The sequence below is a fragment of the Eriocheir sinensis genome, chromosome 14 (assembly GCF_024679095.1).
Source record: "Eriocheir sinensis breed Jianghai 21 chromosome 14, ASM2467909v1, whole genome shotgun sequence".
Classification (NCBI taxonomy): Eukaryota; Metazoa; Arthropoda; class Malacostraca; order Decapoda; family Varunidae; genus Eriocheir; species Eriocheir sinensis.
Genome location: NC_066522.1, coordinates 18331650 through 18350681, shown reverse-complemented (window position 1 = coordinate 18350681; position 19032 = coordinate 18331650).

Here is a 19032-nt window from a genome sequence, read left to right as displayed (position 1 = left end):
ACAACCAGCACAACACCATCCACCACCACCACCACCACCTCGGCACCAGCGGCTTTCAGTCTTCCTGCTCTCCTAACAACGTTTATTCCGCCCGTTTAAAGTGATTTATGTCCACAATTAACAATCTGGGCCTCAGGACGCGCCGAGGAATGTTTAAGGCGAGACGAGGCGCTGGGGGAAGGGAGGAAGGAAGGCGTGAAGGAGGAAGGGGAGGGGGTCGTTTCATAGGGGAGAGAAGGGGAGGGAGGGACATGGAATTGGAGAGAAGGGAAGGGAGGGATATGAAAGGGGAAGGGGGGGGGGTTGGAAGGAAAGAGAAGAGAAGGAAGGGACATGTAAGGGGAGGGGGAGCCTTTGAAGGGGACGGTAGATCATGGAAGGGGAGGAAGAAGAGGAGGTAAGGGAGGCTGCAAGGAAAGATGGAAGAAGAAGGAAAATACTTGATGGGAGATGGGGAAGGGAAAAGTAGAAGGAGGAGGGAGGAAGGGGAAGAAGGGTAGCGGGGAAGCTTGAAGGAATGGGGTAAAAAGAAGGAGTATCCAGTGGGTGAAAAGCAGAAGGAGGAGGTGACAGAGAGAAAGGAGGAGGAGGAGGAAGAAGAGGAACGGAGAAGCTTGAAGAAATGGGGTAAGAATAAGAAGGAGAGATATGTGGGAGGGAAAAGCAGGAGGAGGAGGAGGAGGAGGAGGAGGAGGAGGAGGAGGAGGAGGAGGAGGAAGAACTTGGGTCACTGGAAGAAGATGAGGGAGAGGATACCAAAAGGAAGGGGGTAAGAATGAGAAAGGAAGAAGCTTGTTAGTAATAGTGGTTGGGAAAGGAGGAGGAGGAGGAGGAAGAGAAGGAGAAGGAGAAGGGGGAGAACGAAAGAATGGTGGGAGGGAGCAGTGTAGGAAGAGAGAGAACAGAAGTGGAAGGAAGGAAGAAGGTAAGGAGAGAGGCAGAATAACTTATTACTTATTATCTTGTTGCAATTGCTGGTGGAGAGAGAGAGAGAGGGAGAGAAAGAAGAGAGGAGGAAGAAGAGAGGGAGGATGAAAGGAGGAAGCTAAGGAGAGAGAAAGAAAGGCAGGAAGACCGGTTACCTTACGCTGTTATTACTGCAAGAGGAGAGTGGTAAAGAGGACTTAGAGGAAGAAGAAAGGAAAGGGAGGAAGGAAGGAAGGAAGGGGAGACAGTAGGCGAGGAAGAAGAGGAAGCAGAGAGACGGAAGGAAGGGAAGCTAAGTAGAGAAGGAAGAAGAGGAAGGAAGGGACCAGAAAGAAAGGGAGGCATAAGAAGAGGAGATAAAAAAAGATGAAGGATGATGAAGATTTTGGGAGTCAGGATAAGGCAAAAAGAAGAGAAAGAAGAAGGGAAGAGGTGGTAAAAAAAAGAGAGAGGAAAATGAAAGAAGAGGAAGAAAGAGACCAGAAAGAAGGGATGGCATTGGAGGACGAGATAAAAAAAAGACGTAGGATGCAAGAGGGATGAAAAAGGGAAGGAGGAGGAGGTGGACGGGGTGGAAAAAAAGGAGAGGAAGAAAAAAAAAATTAAAGGATCAGGCTTACCCAGTTATTAGATCCTTCACCGCTCCTTAATCTGCTTCACCTCCTGGAAAAAGACGAGGAAAGAGAGAGAAAAAAAGGTAACGTTAGTCTTTTGTTCTGTTGCCATAAAAAAAAAAAAAAATAGTACTGTACATGAGGAAAAGTGTTGGTGTTTTTTTATATATTTTGTTTCACTCTTTGGTCCCGCTATTGAATGAGAGCCCTTAGCGATGACTGGTGCGGGCTGTTTCGCTGATTGGATTCAATTAAACGACGTGCAAAAAAAAAAAAAAAAAAAAAAAAGAATCGTTTTGTGTGTACGGGAATAAAGAGAGAGAGAAAGTACACTGTGATTAATGGCGGTAATAACAAGAGCATTCGCATGGACAGTGATTCGGTACCTAACAGTAATGAATGTGTTTTTAGTGGTGCACGTAAATACGATGTACTACTATATGTGTGTGTGTGTGTGTGTGTGTGTGTGTGTGTGTGTGTGTGTGTGTGTGTGTGTCTGTGTATATCTTTACGTCTCATTTTGTCTTTATTTGTTCTGCGTTTCATTCTGAAGTCTTGCTGCCCTTAAGGAAATTCATGGTATGGATTTGTGACATTCACTTCTTCGTCGGTAAAATATGTGTCTGTGTATATCTTTACCTCTCACTCTGTCTCTGTTTGTTCTGCGTTTCATTCTGAAGTCTTGCTGCCCTTAAGGAAATTCATGGTTTAGATTTTGAACAGTCACCTCTTCGTCAGTACAACACAGCAGACGGTATCCTCACTCTTCACTTCTGTATGATGCAAATATTTGGTTATCAGTGTAGTTCAAATGTAGTTTCATGGTAAAGTGTTGCTCTGAGGAAAGCCAGTCGTTCAGCATCCACTTCAGTATCCTCACTCTTCACTTCTGTATGAAGCAAATATTTGGTTTTCAGTATAGCTTCAATGTAGTTTCGCAGTCAAGTGTTTCTCTGAGGAAGGGATACAAGCCGTTCACCGTCCACTTTTCCGCCAGTAAATTACAACAAACTCCACCATCGTCATTTCATGTGCCTCCTATATATGTAGATTTAGGGTCCCGTTACATTTTCATAGTTGCATCTTGCTCTCAGGGAAATATGTCCTGATTCAGCCCTTCAGTATTCCCTTTTTTTCCCCTTTTCTACAGCGCAAGAGACTTCATCCTCACTTTCCATTCGGCTTTGTTAATTTTGCTTTCTTAGCATCTTAAAAGAGGCACCGTAACATCTTGCTCAAAGGGATGTAGTAGAAGTGTTGGTCCAGCCCTTCAACAATTACTTTTCCCCCTTTAGTACAGCGCAGCAGACTCTCCTCCTTTTCCGTTCCTCCTCCTCCTCTTCCTCGTATGTATGTAAATTTGGCTTTCATTGTAGTTTCATAGCGGCGTCTGGCTCTACGAAAACTCCCGGTTCAACCCTTCAGCATCCACCCTTTTTTCATCACAAGAGCGCAGCATCCGGCAATTATCCTCACCTCATGCCCGGGAGAACACGGAAGTCGGATGGAAAATATATAACATAATTAGGTTGTGTAATACCTCAAAGGGAATAGCTGAAGTTAGATTTGTTTTAGCTGAAGCGGGGGATGCTGCTGCTCGTGTACATGTGTGTGTGTGTGTGTGTGTGTGTGTGTGTGTGTGTGTGTGTGTGTGTGTGTGTGTGTGTGTGTGTGTGTGTGTGTGTGTGTGTGTGTGTGTGTGTTTCCTTTTTTTTTTTACAGCAAAGGAAGCAGCTCAGGGGCAAACAAAAATATTAATGAGAGAAAAAGAAGTCCACTAAACTCTGCCTCTAATATTATGTCTGTTTGTATATCCGCCTCATTCTGTCCGTCTGTCTGTCCGTGTGTGTCTGCGGAAGTGTATTGTGAAGTGAATGAAAATAAGGACAAATATAGGTAATTGATAAAGCTAATGAATACATGATTAATTCGTGTCAAAATTAGTGGCGATGTAGAAGTTATGTAAGCCAGTAATTCATTAGTTCAAATTGTTATGAATGAGGGTCGATTACATTAATTACGACGTACAGTTAGTTGCTCCCCTCTGAAATTAATGGCCCTGCTTATGAACTATGGGCCGGAGAATGAGTGATTGCAATAGAGAAAGGACACGGCACCTATAAATTGAATAAGTTTTAGGTTTTTGATAATATTACGGAATGGTGGTAAAGAAAATGGGAATGGAGGAGGATAAAGATTTGACATGACTTACTTACATCTTGTCCTCCCTGTGCTTTTAGGTTTGTGTAGGGATGCAGGGGACTGGCTGGCAAGGTAAGGAGCGTTGGAGGGGACGAGGAAGGGGCGGGAGGTGGTATACATAGGGACTGGCAAGGAGGTGAAGAAGATTGGATAAGTGATAGATGACCCTACACTATAAAACTAAACAATCCTACAGCTCATGCCATCTCTTGTACACTCATTCTGTCGCATATCATCCCTCAATTGTACCTTCTCTAATGCACTCCCTCTTCTTACTATACTCTTGTCTTAAAAAATAAAAAAAACAGAGAAAATGGAAGAAAGGAGAGAAAATGAAAGAGAGTAAAGAAAAGAAAGGACAAAAAAATAAAGAAATACAAAAGAAAAAAAAAAAAAAAAAAAAAAAAGAAAAGAGAGAGAGAGAGAGAGAGAGAGAGAGAGAGAGAGAGAGAGAGAGAGAGAGAGAGAAAAAAGAGAGAGAGAGAGAGAGAGAGAGAGAGAGAGAGAGAGAGAGAGAGAGAGAGAGAGAGAGAGAGAGAGAGAGAGAGAGATCATCCCCAACTGTTTCATTTCCACTAACCCACTTTCTCATCTTCCTGCACCCTTGATGGAAAAAAAATAGGGGTAGACGGAGCCACTACCTGTTTGTCGTCATCTACACTGCCTCGTCACTTGCATTTTTTGGGGGGGAGGGTGGGGGGGGGGGACTCTACATTTCCACAGTTTTAGTTAGTTATTATGTTGATGATGATGATGGCGGTGGTGGTGGTGACAACATAACACAAGCTTTATTTAATCACCCGGATAAAAGCTGAAATGTAATTCGATAGATGTTATTATTTTTTTTTTTTTTACAATGAGAGAATGAATTATTGTTGACCACACACACACACACACACACACACACACCGTCGATAATGATGTACGTGGCTTCGTTTAGTAATTTTTTTCTTCTTTTTTGTATTTTATTTTTATTTTATTTTTTTGTGGTGGAATAAACACTGGACAAGTTGTTTTATTTTATTTTACTTACTTACCTGTCAGTGGGCTTCATAAAACAATCCAGCGCAGATCAATATAAAAAAAAAAGTAATCGAATTGTCTGGTTTTCGTAATTTGTTTCTGTGTGTGTAATTTAATATGCGGCGGGGCAGTCAATCAGTCGGTCGGTCAGTCAGTCGGTGAGTCATTAGGGGGTTTCCTCGCGTAGCACAAACACTATCGATTGAATGTTGTGGCTATTTACCCATTTATCTATCTATAATTTGGGGTTAATATATTTGAACTTCAGAGCCTCGAGTGAGATGGTGGTTGTGGTTGTAGGGGGAATGGAAGAGAAAGGAGAGAAAGAAGAGATTGAAAGGGAAAAGAGTGAAAAGGAAAGAAAAGAGAGAAAATGAAAGAAAGGAGAGAAAATGAAAGAAAGGAGAGAAAATGAAAGAAAAGAGTAAAGAAAAGAGTAAAGAAAAAAGAGAGAGAGAGAGAGAGAGAGAGAGAGAGAGAGAGAGAGAGAGAGAGAGAGAGAGAGATTAAGTTTACTAGACTAATACAAACGGAAATTGAATAATACAAACTTTTTCTTTGATATGTGTTCCGTCTGAGCCAATATCCGTCTTCCCGCGGGACGAATCAACTGTACATGGAAGAGACGCTGGTGTTTATAAGCTTAACACTATTCCGTTACTACTTGTTCTTAATCTGCCTCTTCCTGCCTACGACTTCTTGGGGCCATATTCCAAGCTCTGCCTTATTTAGAAACTTCAATAATTACCAACTCAACCACCTCCAGTAACTTTCCTTAGTCTGTGTTCGATATATTATGCCTGGAAAGGAAAAATTAATGTTACATGTATTTGTTTAACCTTAAAAGTGGTATATTTAAAGCTCGTAGGGCAAGGAATCTGCATTGCATACTGGTATAGCTCGAACTGATCTCAAAGGAGTGGTTAAGATATAGAGTGAGGATTTAATACGGGCGCTAAACTATTAAAAAAAGGGGTGAAAATCAAGATACCCTCCGAAACGTAACTGCTCATTTTCTTAGTGTCTCCCTGTTTGTGGTCTTCATGAAGGCAGCCTGTTGAGGTTCGTTCTTTATCGTTTAGTTTCTGACCTCCCTCGTGTGCCGTGGAGAAGAGTATCCTGCAGGTACTAATGAGACACCTGGAGAGGCATCACCAGACCCTCCCGCACGCACACACACCTTCGGAGACTCGTAGGACGTAAAGGAAAAGAGCAAGCGTCAGGTACTTTGGTAATCGTCAATCGCATTTGGCGCATCGACTTGCCGCAAAGGGAGGAAAAAGTAAGATGCTTGAGAGGTCTTTTTAGTCTCTTGTGTGTGGGGGAAGGACGCTTTGAACTTTGCTCCCAATATTGGATCTTCTAATCCTCATCCTCTTTATATATTTTTTTCTGTCTTCTCTTTCTTCTATTTTCGTCCTCTTAATTCCTTACTCTCATCCCTTGTTTATCTTTCCCTCCTTCCAGCCCACTCTTTCTCTTTGCTTCCCTCTCTTTCTCCAACCCTTTTTTTCTTCCTTCTATTCACCCACCTTCCATTTTCCTTTCTCCATCTTTCTGTCTCTTCTACACATTGTCTCTCTTCATCTCATCCTTTTTCTGTTCCTACAACTAAACCCTTTCTCTGTCTTTACCCTACCCCCCTCCCCTCCTCTGTTCCTATACTCCATTCTTTGTCTTTACCCGACCCCCCTACCTCCCCCTCCTCTGTTCCTATACTCCTTTCTTTGTCTTTACCCCCCCCCCCGCTTCTCTGTTCCTATACTCCTTTCTTTGTCTTTATCCAACCCCCCCTCCTCTTTTCCTATACTCCCTTCCTCTGTATCATTCCCTTCCCTCCCGCTCCTCTCTCTTTCCTTCTCTTTCCTCTGTGTCTTTCTTGCGTGACGTTTACTTTAATGAGGCAGGAAGGAATCTGATTTGCTCTGGTCCTAATGCCTCCTCCCCCCCCCTCCCTGCCCCCCCCCTCCTCCCTCTTCCCCCGCCCCTCATCGTCTGGAGGCTCGGCGGCGTCTGAGGAGCCGAGGCGATCACTCTCGGCACCGACTGAAGCGAGGCGTGAAATGGACGTAATTGATTGGTCCATTCCCGGCCCGGCTGCTGAAGGCCCTCCCCCCCCCCTTAGAGAGAGTCGTTCTTCCCTCCCTCCCTCCCTACGTCACCGCCGCCGCCACCGTCGCTGAAATCACCATCACCCCCGCCACCCTTCTTGTCCTGTCATCATCACCACTGAAATAGCTGTTTCATCACCACCGCCAGAATCACCATTACTGTCACCACCACCATTGCCACCCTTCTCGTCATGTCACCACTGAAATAGCTGTGTCATCACCACCGCCAGAATCACCATTACTGTCACCACCACCATTGCCACCCTTCTTGTCCTGTCACCATTGAAATAGTTATTGTCATTACCATCACCATAATCACCACAACCACCGCCACCGCAGCCGCCACTGTTCACCACATCCATTGCAATCGTCATCACCATCAGCATCACAACCTTGCTATTACCGTCACCACTGTCACTCGCTGTCACCACTGGTCAGCACCAACACCACCACCACCACCACCACCACCACTACTCCTTCGTCAGCCTTTGTAATAATTCACCGCCGTGCTACTGTCACCACCATCACCACGAACATCAACACCAACACCACCACCACCACCACAACACCACTACCGCTATCACCACAACCACCACGAACACCACCACCACCACCATCATCACCAGTTTCCCCTCCTAACACCCTCCTCCCCCACAGGGCTTTCCATCACTACCTCAAAATAACCACCACCACAACCTTACTTCCCCATAATCCCATCTCTTCTCCGCCACCACTCCCACGTCTTCCCCTTCCCCCTCCCCCCCTCATCACCACCATCACCACCACCATCACCACCACTCATCACCCTGTCCTCGCCCTCGTCCTCGTCCTCGCCGCCACCTGCCGCTCCTAAAGATTCACTCCCCCTAAGCACATTATAATTTCAGCGTGAGAGGCAATTTGTGTAATCGGCGTCATCAGATTTAATTATATCTCGCGTGCAACGGAGAGCAAAGTGGATTGAATGGCATTTCCAAGTTTTTTTTGTTAGGAATACACGGAATGCCTCTAGGTCGTGCGAGAGAGAGAGGGACTGGGACTGGGACAGGGACAGGGACAGGGACAGGGACAGGGACAGGGACTGGGACTGGGACTGGGACTGGGACTGGGACTGGGACTGGGACTGGGACTGGGACTGGGACTGGGACTGGGAAAGGGAAAGGGAAAGGGAGAGGGAAAGGGAGAGGGAAAGGGAGAGGGAAAGGGAGAGGGAAAGGGAGAGGGAAAGGGAGAGAGAGAGAGAGAGAGAGAGAGAGAGAGAGAGGAAAACACACTCTCTCAAGGATCAGTTTACCCTCGTGGAGGCCTTACTAGGATCGATCGAGACGCAGGAAGGTCAACACATCACATCCTTACACGGGGGGGGGGGGGGGATCCGTATTGGGGGAGGTGAGGGAAGAGGGGCGAGGTTTAGTGGGAGGGTGAGAGGGGAAGAGAGAGAGATGGGGAAGTGGTGAGTGGGGTGGGTAGTGTGTGTGTGTGTGTGTGTGTGTGCGTGTGTGTGTGTGTTACAGTGCACATTATTCACTTCCTCCGTCCCTCATTAATTTTTCCTTTTCCTCCTTTCTCTCTCTCTCTCTCTCTCTCTCTCTCTCTCTCTCTCTCTCTCTCTCTCTCTCTCTCTCTCTCTCTCTCTCTCTCTCTCTCTCTCTCTCCTTTTTACAGCTTCACTAATTAGCTCTCTCTCTTTCTCTCTCTCTCCCCTCCATTTCACTCCCTTCCCCAATTATTTTACTCCACTTTGAATTTCCCTTCGCTTTTTTTCCTCCTCTCCACGCTGCTCGTTCATCCTTTTAAATTTTCCCCTCACTGCACTTGAGTTGATCTGACTTTGCTGAGTGTGTTTGTCGATGTGTGTAACTATCCATTTTCAAGGGTGTCTGTTTGATTCTACTTGTCTGCTGTGTAAGTTTCATCTAATTATTGCTAGTGTGACTTTTTTTTGGTGTGATGAAAACGGACACAACTTGAGGTATAGACAACCTTCAATATAAGAAAGAAAGGAAAGGTATTTTTTTATTAATCTATTCGGCAATGTTAAGGGTGTTTATTTGTTTCTACTTGTCTGCATTGAATCATTGCTAGTGTGATTTTTTTTGGTATGACGAAAACGGACACAACATAAGGTATAGACAGAACCTTCAGTATAAGAAAGGTAAGGCAGATTTTTAAAGTTTATCTATTCGCAAATGTCAAGGGTCTTCTATTTGTTTCTACTTGTCTGCATTGTATTATTGCTAGTATGATTTCTTTGGTATGATGAAAACGGACAAAACATGAGGGAGACAAAACCTTCACTGTAAGAAAGAAAGGAATGTTTTTTAATTAATCTATTCGTCTGTATTAAGGGTCTTTATTTGTTTCTACTTGTCTGCATTGTATTATTGCTAGTATGATTTCATTGGTATGATGAAAACGTACAAAACATAAGGGGAGACAGAACCTTCAGTATAAGAAAGGTAAGATATATTTTTTTTTAATTCATCTATCCTGCAATGTTTAGTTTTGGTCTCTGGCGATTGGGGAATGGCTGATGTTACTCTGCTTTATGTATGAACGAAGAAAAAAAAACGTCGGGATAGGCTCAAAACGATACGAATTAAAGCAAAATCGTATATGTTGAAACGTATCCCATTTTCTGACTTCACCTTTGTTGTTTTGATTTGATACGTTTTATTTTTCGGATCTATTTTTATCCCTGTTATCTTTAGGAGCAGCGAGTAGCGGACTTTTTTTTATTATTGTTTCCTTTTTTGTGTGCCCTTGAGCTGTCTCCTTTGTTGTAAAAAAAAAAGTTCTTCATCAATAAGGTTAAAAAAATATATATATAAAACGAAAGCTGCGTCCTTTTCTTAATAATAGATTGTATACATCCTCCTTGTAACTAGTTAGGATCTATTTTTTGTCATGTTATCAAAAAAGAGTTTGTCATCATTTAAGTAGAAAAAAAAATATAAAACTTAAGCTGCATCTCTTTTTAATAATAGACTCTACACAACCTCTTTGTAATTAGTGAGGATCTATTTTCAGTCATATTATTAAGAAAGAGCTCGTCAGTTAGGTTAAAAAAGCTATATAAAACGTAAACTGCATCTTTTTAAATAATAGACTTCATACAACCTCTCTGTAAATAGTCCGGATCTGATTTCACTCGCAACAAATATGAGCTATCGACTCGTAAATTGAAAGCCCTTCCTCTTAGGCCTACGCTGAAGACTATCCCGTCGTATTTAGCAATTAAGCCTATACGCGCGGTGTTCGAGGAAGCGCCATCTACTTGAAAAAACAACTGTAACTGTCTGTCTCTCTCTCTCTCTCTCTCTCTCTCTCTCTCTCTCTCTCTCTCTCTCTCTCTCTCTCTCTCTCTCTTCTCACATTAAGAAGCCAAGGGTGAGGGGAGAGTTGAATGACCTTCCTCCCCTCTCCCTTAATCTCCTTCTTCCTCCGTTCTTTCTCTGCCTTTCTCTCTTTTCTCACTCTTTTTTTTTATCTAATTTCCTCACCCCTGTTGGCCGTCCGTCTCTATCAATCCCCTTTTATAACTGTCTTCTGTCTTCTTTGCACTTTCCAATGACGGCCTTTGAACATGAGTTAATGATGTGTTCCTTTATAATTGTACTTTAAACACTCCTTATTCTCTTTTTTTTTTTCAGTTCTAGTCTGTCCGATCAACCATCTGCCGAGCCATGTCACTATAGCGAACCCAACCCATCTTAATTAACCTAATTAACCAATGCACACCAAACGTAATTCAACCCAACCTCATTAACCTAACCAAACCAAACCTATGCCAACCTAACCTAACCTAACCAAACCTAAACCAACCTCACGTATCCTAAACTAATCTAACCCAACCTAACCTAACCTAACCTAACCTAACCAAAACAACCCAACCTTACCTAGCCTAAGCACTTGTCCAAACGAAGCCAAAGTCACACCTAATATAACCCAACCTCTGACATGATCGAAATATATCCTAACTTAAGCTAATCCAACTCAGCCTCACGTAACTTAACCCTTCCTAACCTAACCAAGCCAAACTAAACCAAACCTAATTCAACCCAACCCTACTTAACCTAATCTAACTTACCCAAACGAAACCAAAGTCAAACCTAATCCAACTCATCTTCTAACAGGATCGAAATATGTATCCTATACGCTATACCATCCCAGTCTTACGCCAAACCCGTTCCTCAATTCTCCCAACCCATCCAGTAAATGCTCTCTATACCCACCCACCTCCCCTATATTAACAATCTCTGGCATGGATTATCATCAGACTTCAATACAGTCAAGCCTTGCTGCTATAATTCACTTTGTTCCGTTCAGTTAAGGCCTCGGACACGTGTTTAATCGTAAAATAGATCAGCATTAGGACGATATATACATTACATTTGAATCATTTGAAACCATTACACTGAGTCGGGTTACCACAATGTGAGTGGTGTATAGATATGCTCACAATGGTTATAATGGCTGACCCTTGTCTAAACAAACAAAGGCAGGTAGTTAATTAATTCCTGGAAATAGTTTGACCTTTGACATTTTATTTTCACTAAAGCTAAAAGCGTTTGTAAAATTTTCCCTGGCTCACTTTTTTCACCTTTTTCTTAGAACCTTCAATATAAATAACAAAGAACTAAGGTATTTCTTTATTAATTCACTTAGCGATGTCTAGTTAGTCTCTAGCGTTTGGAAGATGGCTAACGTTACTTCACTTTATATATGAATGAAGAAGAAAGTCATCGGGATAGGCTCAAAACGATGTGAATGAAAGCAAAATCGTATATTGAATCGTCTCATTTTCTGACTTCACTAACCTCAAGAAGTCAAGTCATACCATAAGCACCACTGAATTATTACATACCCTCCACAAACTACTACTACCGTACACAAACATGGTAGGTCAACGATATCTATAACGCTTTGGAAACAGTTCTATCTTCAGCATACGAAAATTTGAATACATATAAAAAAGAATACAGTATCACGTTCTCCTCCCCGATGAAAAACACAAACAAGATTAAAGAAAAAAACGAACGCCCACTCACTTCCATCCTCCTCCTCCTCCTCCTTCCCCCCCGTCACTCTCCCTCATCTCACTTTCCCCTCCAGGACTGGCATTTTACGGCCGAATATTTTATTGTCCGGAGTCTCAAGTTCCTGTTCTGGCCTGTTGAGAGAGAGAGAGAGAGAGAGAGAGAGAGAGAGAGAGAGAGAGAGAGAGAGAGAGAGAGAGAGAGAGAGAGAGAGAGAGAGAGAGAGAGAGAGAGAGAGAGAGAGTTTGTTCACTGGAAATCGTGTTCAATCTCCTTTCACAGTTATTCTTGGTACGTCTGCAAATTGAATACGCTGGAATTGTTAAAAAAATAATAATGGTGATAAAAATGAGAGTTATGATATGAATGATTGAAATGACGACGATGAACGCGACAAAGAAATCATCATTTATCATTATTAGTATTAGTATTGGTATTTATATTAGCATTGTTGTTCTTGTCACCAATATCACTAAAATGCTGCAATCTTCCTTTTTCTCTTCTCTATTCCATTTTCCTAGTTTCCTTTCCTCATTTCTCTCCTTCGTGTTCTCCTTCCCCACATCTTTTTTTTCAGCCCCCATCTTTTTTTTTTCTTCTTTTCCAGACCGGCAGAGTGATTTACCTTTTCTCCCGTGTTAATGGCTGGGCGGTACTTGTTTCCATTTTCCTTCATGTTCTTCCAAATTGCCCTCCCCCGCGCCCCGCCCTACCCTACCTTCCTGTACCTGTCTTTCCCTTTCCATCTTCCTCCCTTCCTTCCTGCCCTGTCCTACCCTAACCTGCCCTACCTTACCCGTTCCCGTTCATTTTTCCTTCAAGTGTTCCCAGGTCCACCCCTCCTGTCTATCTTTCTTTCCCTTCCTCCTTTCTTTCCATTTCCATCTTACTTAACTCCTTCATACCCTGTCCTACCCTACCCTAGTCCTTCCCACGCAACCCTTCCCTTCCCTCCGCCCCTCCCTCTCCGTTCCCCCGCCGTGACGCACAACAATAGTCATTATTTACGCTCGGAATTCTGGAGGAACCATCGAGTAGGAGCATAAATAACTGTAATTACCAGCAGGGACTCGTATTGCAAGCCCCCCGCAGCCCCGCGCTCCACCGACTGTCAGGCCAAAGAAAAACAGTCGACCCTTAAGTAAGACTGACATAGCGAGAGTTCACGTGCCGGCAATAACAATGGTTTGGCTTGGCTGGGCTTGGCTCGCTGGTGTCTTCCCGGTGGAGTGTTGGTGAATGGGTAGAGGGCGAAGGGGATGCTGTAGGGTTGGTTGTGGTTTGTGGAAGAGATGCTGGTGGTTAGAGGATGCACGAGGGTATTGGTGTATGAGTGGGGATGAAGGGAGGCTGTAGGGTTGGTTGTGGTGGTGGAAGGGATGCTGGTGGGTAGAGGATACATGATGGAGAGTACATAGGGAGGTCACATTGAAAGCTTGGCAGGTGTTGGTGATGAGTGACAAGGTTAGTGAGCAAATGTAAACTGGAATGCAAGTGTGGGAACATATATGATGCTCTAGGTTTGGTGTTGGAGATGGAAGAGATGCTGGTGGTGAAAGGATGATGCATGATGGAGAGTACATAGGCAGGTGACATTAAGAGCTTGTCAGGTGTTGGTGATGAGTGACAAGGTTAGTGAGGTGATGTAAACTGGAATGCAAGTGTGGGAATATATATGATGCTGTAGGTTTGGTGTTGGAGGTGGAAGAGATGCTGGTGGTAAGAGAAGACTGTATGATGGAGAGTACATAGGGAGTAACACTGAAAACTTGAAAGGTAAAGGTGGTGGTGATGATGAAATTGACAAGGTTAGTGATAGGATGTTAATTGGAATGCTAGGGCGAGAAAATATGAACTCATGACGTTGTTAAGTCGATAACGAACGATGGGTTGTGAGGATGTATGGTTGGGTTGACATTGTAATAGTTAAACGTATAGTGTAATTGACGAGTTGAACATACATAGCAGACAGACAGTAAAAGCAACGATACCTTTAAAGAAACATTGGATAGAGATGATAGACGATGCTAAGTTGACAGATGTCTTGTGTATGCCGAAAAAAAAGAACTTGCAGACTCCTTATATTTTTCTACTGAGGTTGTGAATGTGATTATAATTAGTATGAGGTGTATCAAGGCTGCTAATATAGGTGTAACGGGCTTGTAGCTTGACGCCGGTAGAGTTGCTTGGAGCTGGTGCCTGGTGAGTTGCTTGTAGCCGGCGGACGGAGAGGTTTGGACACACTGGCTAAGTAACATCTAAATCTACAGTTCCCATGTTGACGGTAGTGGTGTTGGTGGTTGTCTGGTGATGGAGGTTGTCAGTCTAAGTGATGGGCGTGGGATGAACCTCTGCACCAGCTCCCATCACTTTTGCTTGCTGTCTGTTTTTGCTGTTTTTTGAAGTGTCTAAAAAGAAAATCTGTGTGAGTGGGTTGTTTTTTCACCCTCTGTTCACCCGCGTGCTTGTAGATCCTCGTCTGTTTTTTTTTTGTGGTATTTCGAGTTGTGTTGTGTTGTGTTTTCTGGAGATTCTGTTTGCTTCCCAACCCTGTTTTTCCTCCTCCTCCTCCTCCTCCTCTTCTTCTTCTTCTTTTCTTCCTCCAGCTTCTCCACTTCTCTTCCTCCACTCCTCTTCTTTTCCTCCTTCTGCTCCTCTTTTTGATTCTCATTTTTCTCTTTTGCTAGCCCTGTCCTCTTCTCCTCTTCCTCCTCCTCTTCTTTTCTTCCTCCAGCTCCTCCACTTCAACTTCTCCTCTTCTCCTTTTCCATCTCCTATTTTCTCCTCCTTTCTCTCTTATCCACGTGTACCTCAAGTTGCCTGCTCACTCCTGCCTCCTCTCTTACCCTCTCCACCCTCATGTTTTCCTTCCTCTGCCTCCTTCTCCTCCTCTTCTACTCCTTTTTCTTCTCCTGCTCTTGTTTTTCTCCTCCCTTTTCTCCTTTCCTCGTATACCTCAAGTTGCCTACTCACTCCTGCCGCCTCTCTTACCCTCTCCACCCTCATGTTTTCTTGCTCACACATCGCTGCCTCCTCCCACCCAGCGCTCACATTCCTCGGCTCCTCACCGCCTCGTCTCGCTCGCGCCCACCTGTTGCCGCCTCCTACAAGCAACACTTTAACTCGCGCTCGTTTTTCAAGGGTTTAGATCCGGTAAGGGAAGTCAGAGTTTGAGAGAGAGAGAAAGGGAGAGGGAGAGAGAGAATGGCATTAGACAGACAGACAAGTAGAGAGTATTTAAAAGTGATTACAAGCCTTACAATCAAAAGTTTATCAGATGTCTCACAAATTTGTTTTCAGAGTTCGTACGGCAACCATATTTCTTGATTATTTACTTTGATACATCTTCTATAATTAAGTATTCTGGTGTATGTTCTGTAGTTCTATAATTTGCGTCATAGTAAAGGTACGGAATTAATGGATTAGAGAGCATATAATTTACAACCCTCCTAACTGCCAAGGATGGTGATACTGTTCCATCATGCTGTGTCCTTCTGATCGTGAGTTTGTGGCTCTTGCTTCTTTTTTTTCATTAGTTTTCTTGTTAAAAAAAAACGATTAATTTTTTTTATCATGCTACTTAGGCGGTGAAGAGAGCGTTATTGACAACCTTATATTCTGTCTTGCTGCATGCCTTTCTAACCCCGAATTTCTGCCTCACTCTTTTTTTTATCTTCTCTATTTTTTTGTAATAATCGATATGAATACTATAACGTTACGAAGGTAGAGAATGAATATGTATAACGCCGCCAACCACGAACACCACAACTCGGGTACGTTAAGGGGTCGGTAGTGGTGGTGGTGGTAGTGGTTCAGGTGGCGGCGGCGGCGGCAGCGAATCAGTCGACTACTCTTGCCAAAAATAATTAATCTCATCGGGTTAATATCACATTCACAGGTAACGAACGTGTAGGCGGTGGTGGTGGTGGTGGTGGTGGTGGTGATGAGTGCGGGCGGGTGTCAAATACTCCCTCTGAACAGGACTTACTGATTAAATTTTCATCACCACCTGCATATGAGTTCAAGGTGGTGGTGGTGGTAGTGGTGGTGGTAGTTGTGTTGGTGGTAGTGGTGATGGTGATGGTATTTTTGTTGTTTTTCGTGGTGGTGGTGGTGGTGTTTTTTTCTTATCGTGTTGGTGGTGTTGGTAGTGATGGTGGTGGTGTTGGCAGTGGTTTAGGTAGTGGTGGTAATGATGATGGTGGTGCTGGTAGTGGTGGTGGTGGTGGCGGTGATGGTTATGGTATTATTGTTGTTTTTCGTGTTGTTGTTGGTGGTGGTGATGATGGTGGTGGAGATTGTGATGATGTTGCTGTTGGCTGTGGTGTTGGTATTGGTTGTAGTAGTAATGGTGATGGTTTTGTTGTTGTTTTCCTGTTGTTGTTGGTAGTGGTGATGGTGTTGGTGGTGTTGGTGATGGTGGTGGTGGTGGCGGTGTGGCTGTTTTGTTGCTGTTCATTATGCGTCCCCAGGTTCGTTCCGTTGAGACTCCGGGCTTCAGGGATTTCTAAAAGCAATCAGTTAGGGCGGCGCTGAAATTGGACTTAATTAACAGCACCTTTGTGTGTGTGTGCTCGGGGGGCTGAGGAGAATTTAATTACTCTAATACCGAAATATACGTTACTTCGGATAATTAGTGTACGTCTTCACCACCACCACCACCACCACCGCCAAGGACACCATAAACAGAATCATCGTCATCATCATCAAGAATATGAGAATGAAGAGGAGGAAGAGAAAAAAAACTGAAAACGGATGAATAAGAAGAAAAAAAGGAGAGGAAAATGATAATAATGGCCATAACAACAACAACAACAACTACTACTACTACTACTACTACTACTACTACTACTACTACTACTACTACTACTACTACTACTACTACTACTACTACTACGACAGCTACTACCAAAACAAAGAGTCTACTAACACCATCACCACCTCCTCCACCTCCACCACCACCACCACCTTGAATTACCACAGCTATCCACACCAATCATAATCACCACCAAAATCACCACCCATTCCCCAGATCACCACCACAAATTACATCAACAACCTCACCACCAACACCATGCGCCTATTCCCACCACCACCACAACCATTATGAATTACCACAACAAACCTCACCAACCACCACCATTACCACCACCACCAGAACCTTTGACAACTTCTCATCACCTCGGCTCGTGGAAGTTCGTGGTGGTGGTTGTGGTGGTGGTTGTGGCGGTGGGTGGATGGGGCAAGTTCTCACCCGTCAGCCCCACAAGATGTTTCCATTACCGCCTCTTTGCCATGACGAAGCGCTCACTAAGTCACCGCCGCGCACTGTGTCAAAGCTCATTCACTCCGGCCGCCGCCAATTTACTGCTGCAGCCATTTCTGTAAAAGACGACCACTCGATTTGTCACTTTTCCACTCAGTTCACTCACTTACTCAACCTCTCGCCTCACCTCGACCTCTTAATCATCTCACTCACTCATTCACTCAACCACACACCCCACTGACCTCACCTGACCTCACTCTCATTACCTCACTCACTCACCCACTCACTCACGCCTCACCTCAACCATTTAATCATTCACTCATACATCTCACTGACCTCACCTCACCTTTCCTTACCTTACCTTACCTCACGTTCATTACCTCCTCCCTCTTTTCGTCTCATAGTTGTCATTCACTCCCATGCTCTCTTTCACTCTCCTTATTTACTCACCCGTTTCTCTCCTCTTCCTCACATCAGAACCGTCACCTCACTCATAGCCAGCTGCTCCTCACAATTCCTCCCTACGTCGATTGTATGCGGAAAAGAATATCACAATCACCCCTATAGGACCTCCCGCCTTCATCGAACCACCCTCACATTTCTTGCACCATATATTTATTTTTCCATATCGACTTTGCGTGTGCAGGGAAGAAGGGTATATCCACCATGCACTACCATCACCCTTCTACTCTCTACCACACATTTCTGTCCTACACCAACCGACTATAGTGAAGAAGGGCGTATGTGTGACCACCAGTACCACCATAACCACCACCCTCATCATCACGGAAGTACAGAAGGTAGGGGGAATCGAACCTTGGTCCACCCCATCTTCCCCCCACCATCTTCTTGACAACATTTCCTTGCCTCGCCGCGTCCCCTCCTCGTGTCGGCGGCGCGCGCATTACGTGACTAAGGGCCGGCGGGGTATTGACGCCTCTGATTCCATACTGATCTGCTTATAATCTGCTTAGTGGAACGAGAACGTGATTCCCAGGAGCCCCGTGTGTGTGTGTGTGTGTGTGTGTGTGTGTGTGTGTGTGTGTGTGTGTGATGGAGTGACTTTTTGTTCTCTAGGAAAGAAAAAAAAAACATCTATCATGGTTCTCTAATTTACTTTTCCTCCATATTTAATAACCTAATAATCCAGAGGCAACACGTGATTGGATTTTTTTTATGTATGTTTCTTTTTTTCTTACGTTTTATTTTTTATTTTTTTTTCTCGCTTTGCCCCAACACATATTACTAGAGATTGTTTGTGTAGGTGTTCGCGTGTATCGGAAGTTGTACCTGTGCGTGTGTGTGTGTGTGTGTGTGTGTGTGTGTGTGTGTGTGTGTGTGTGTGTTGGGAGGGGGGGTAACAAATATAAATCATCATCTGTGGTCTCTCGTGTGGTGTGGTGGTGTGCAGCAATGTTGACCCTCATGAGAAATTGGATTCTTTCACGTTGCTCAGTGTGGTCAAGAGGAGAGTATCAAGACGCCTCTCCATGCACCCGAATTTGACCTCTCCTCTGACCTCTCGTTCTGTTATCTTTCATCGGCGGACTTTTTTGTTACTTTTTTTTGTTTTTCCTTCCTTTGAGTTGCCTCCCTTGCTGTAAAAAAAAGGTCAAGGAATTATAATCAAGCAAGAAAGTGATTTAATAATTTTGTGATCATTTTCGCTATGGCACCACATACTTCGAAGCGTCAGGCAACTATACGACTGCCAACACTATACACAAGAAACCATTATGTAACATTTATTATATTTCACATTAAGGAAGCAGTTCAAGGCCATACGAAAACTTAAAACCCAAAATCTGCACCATCATCATTCCTTTTATTTTTTTTCCTGGTTGTTTTGA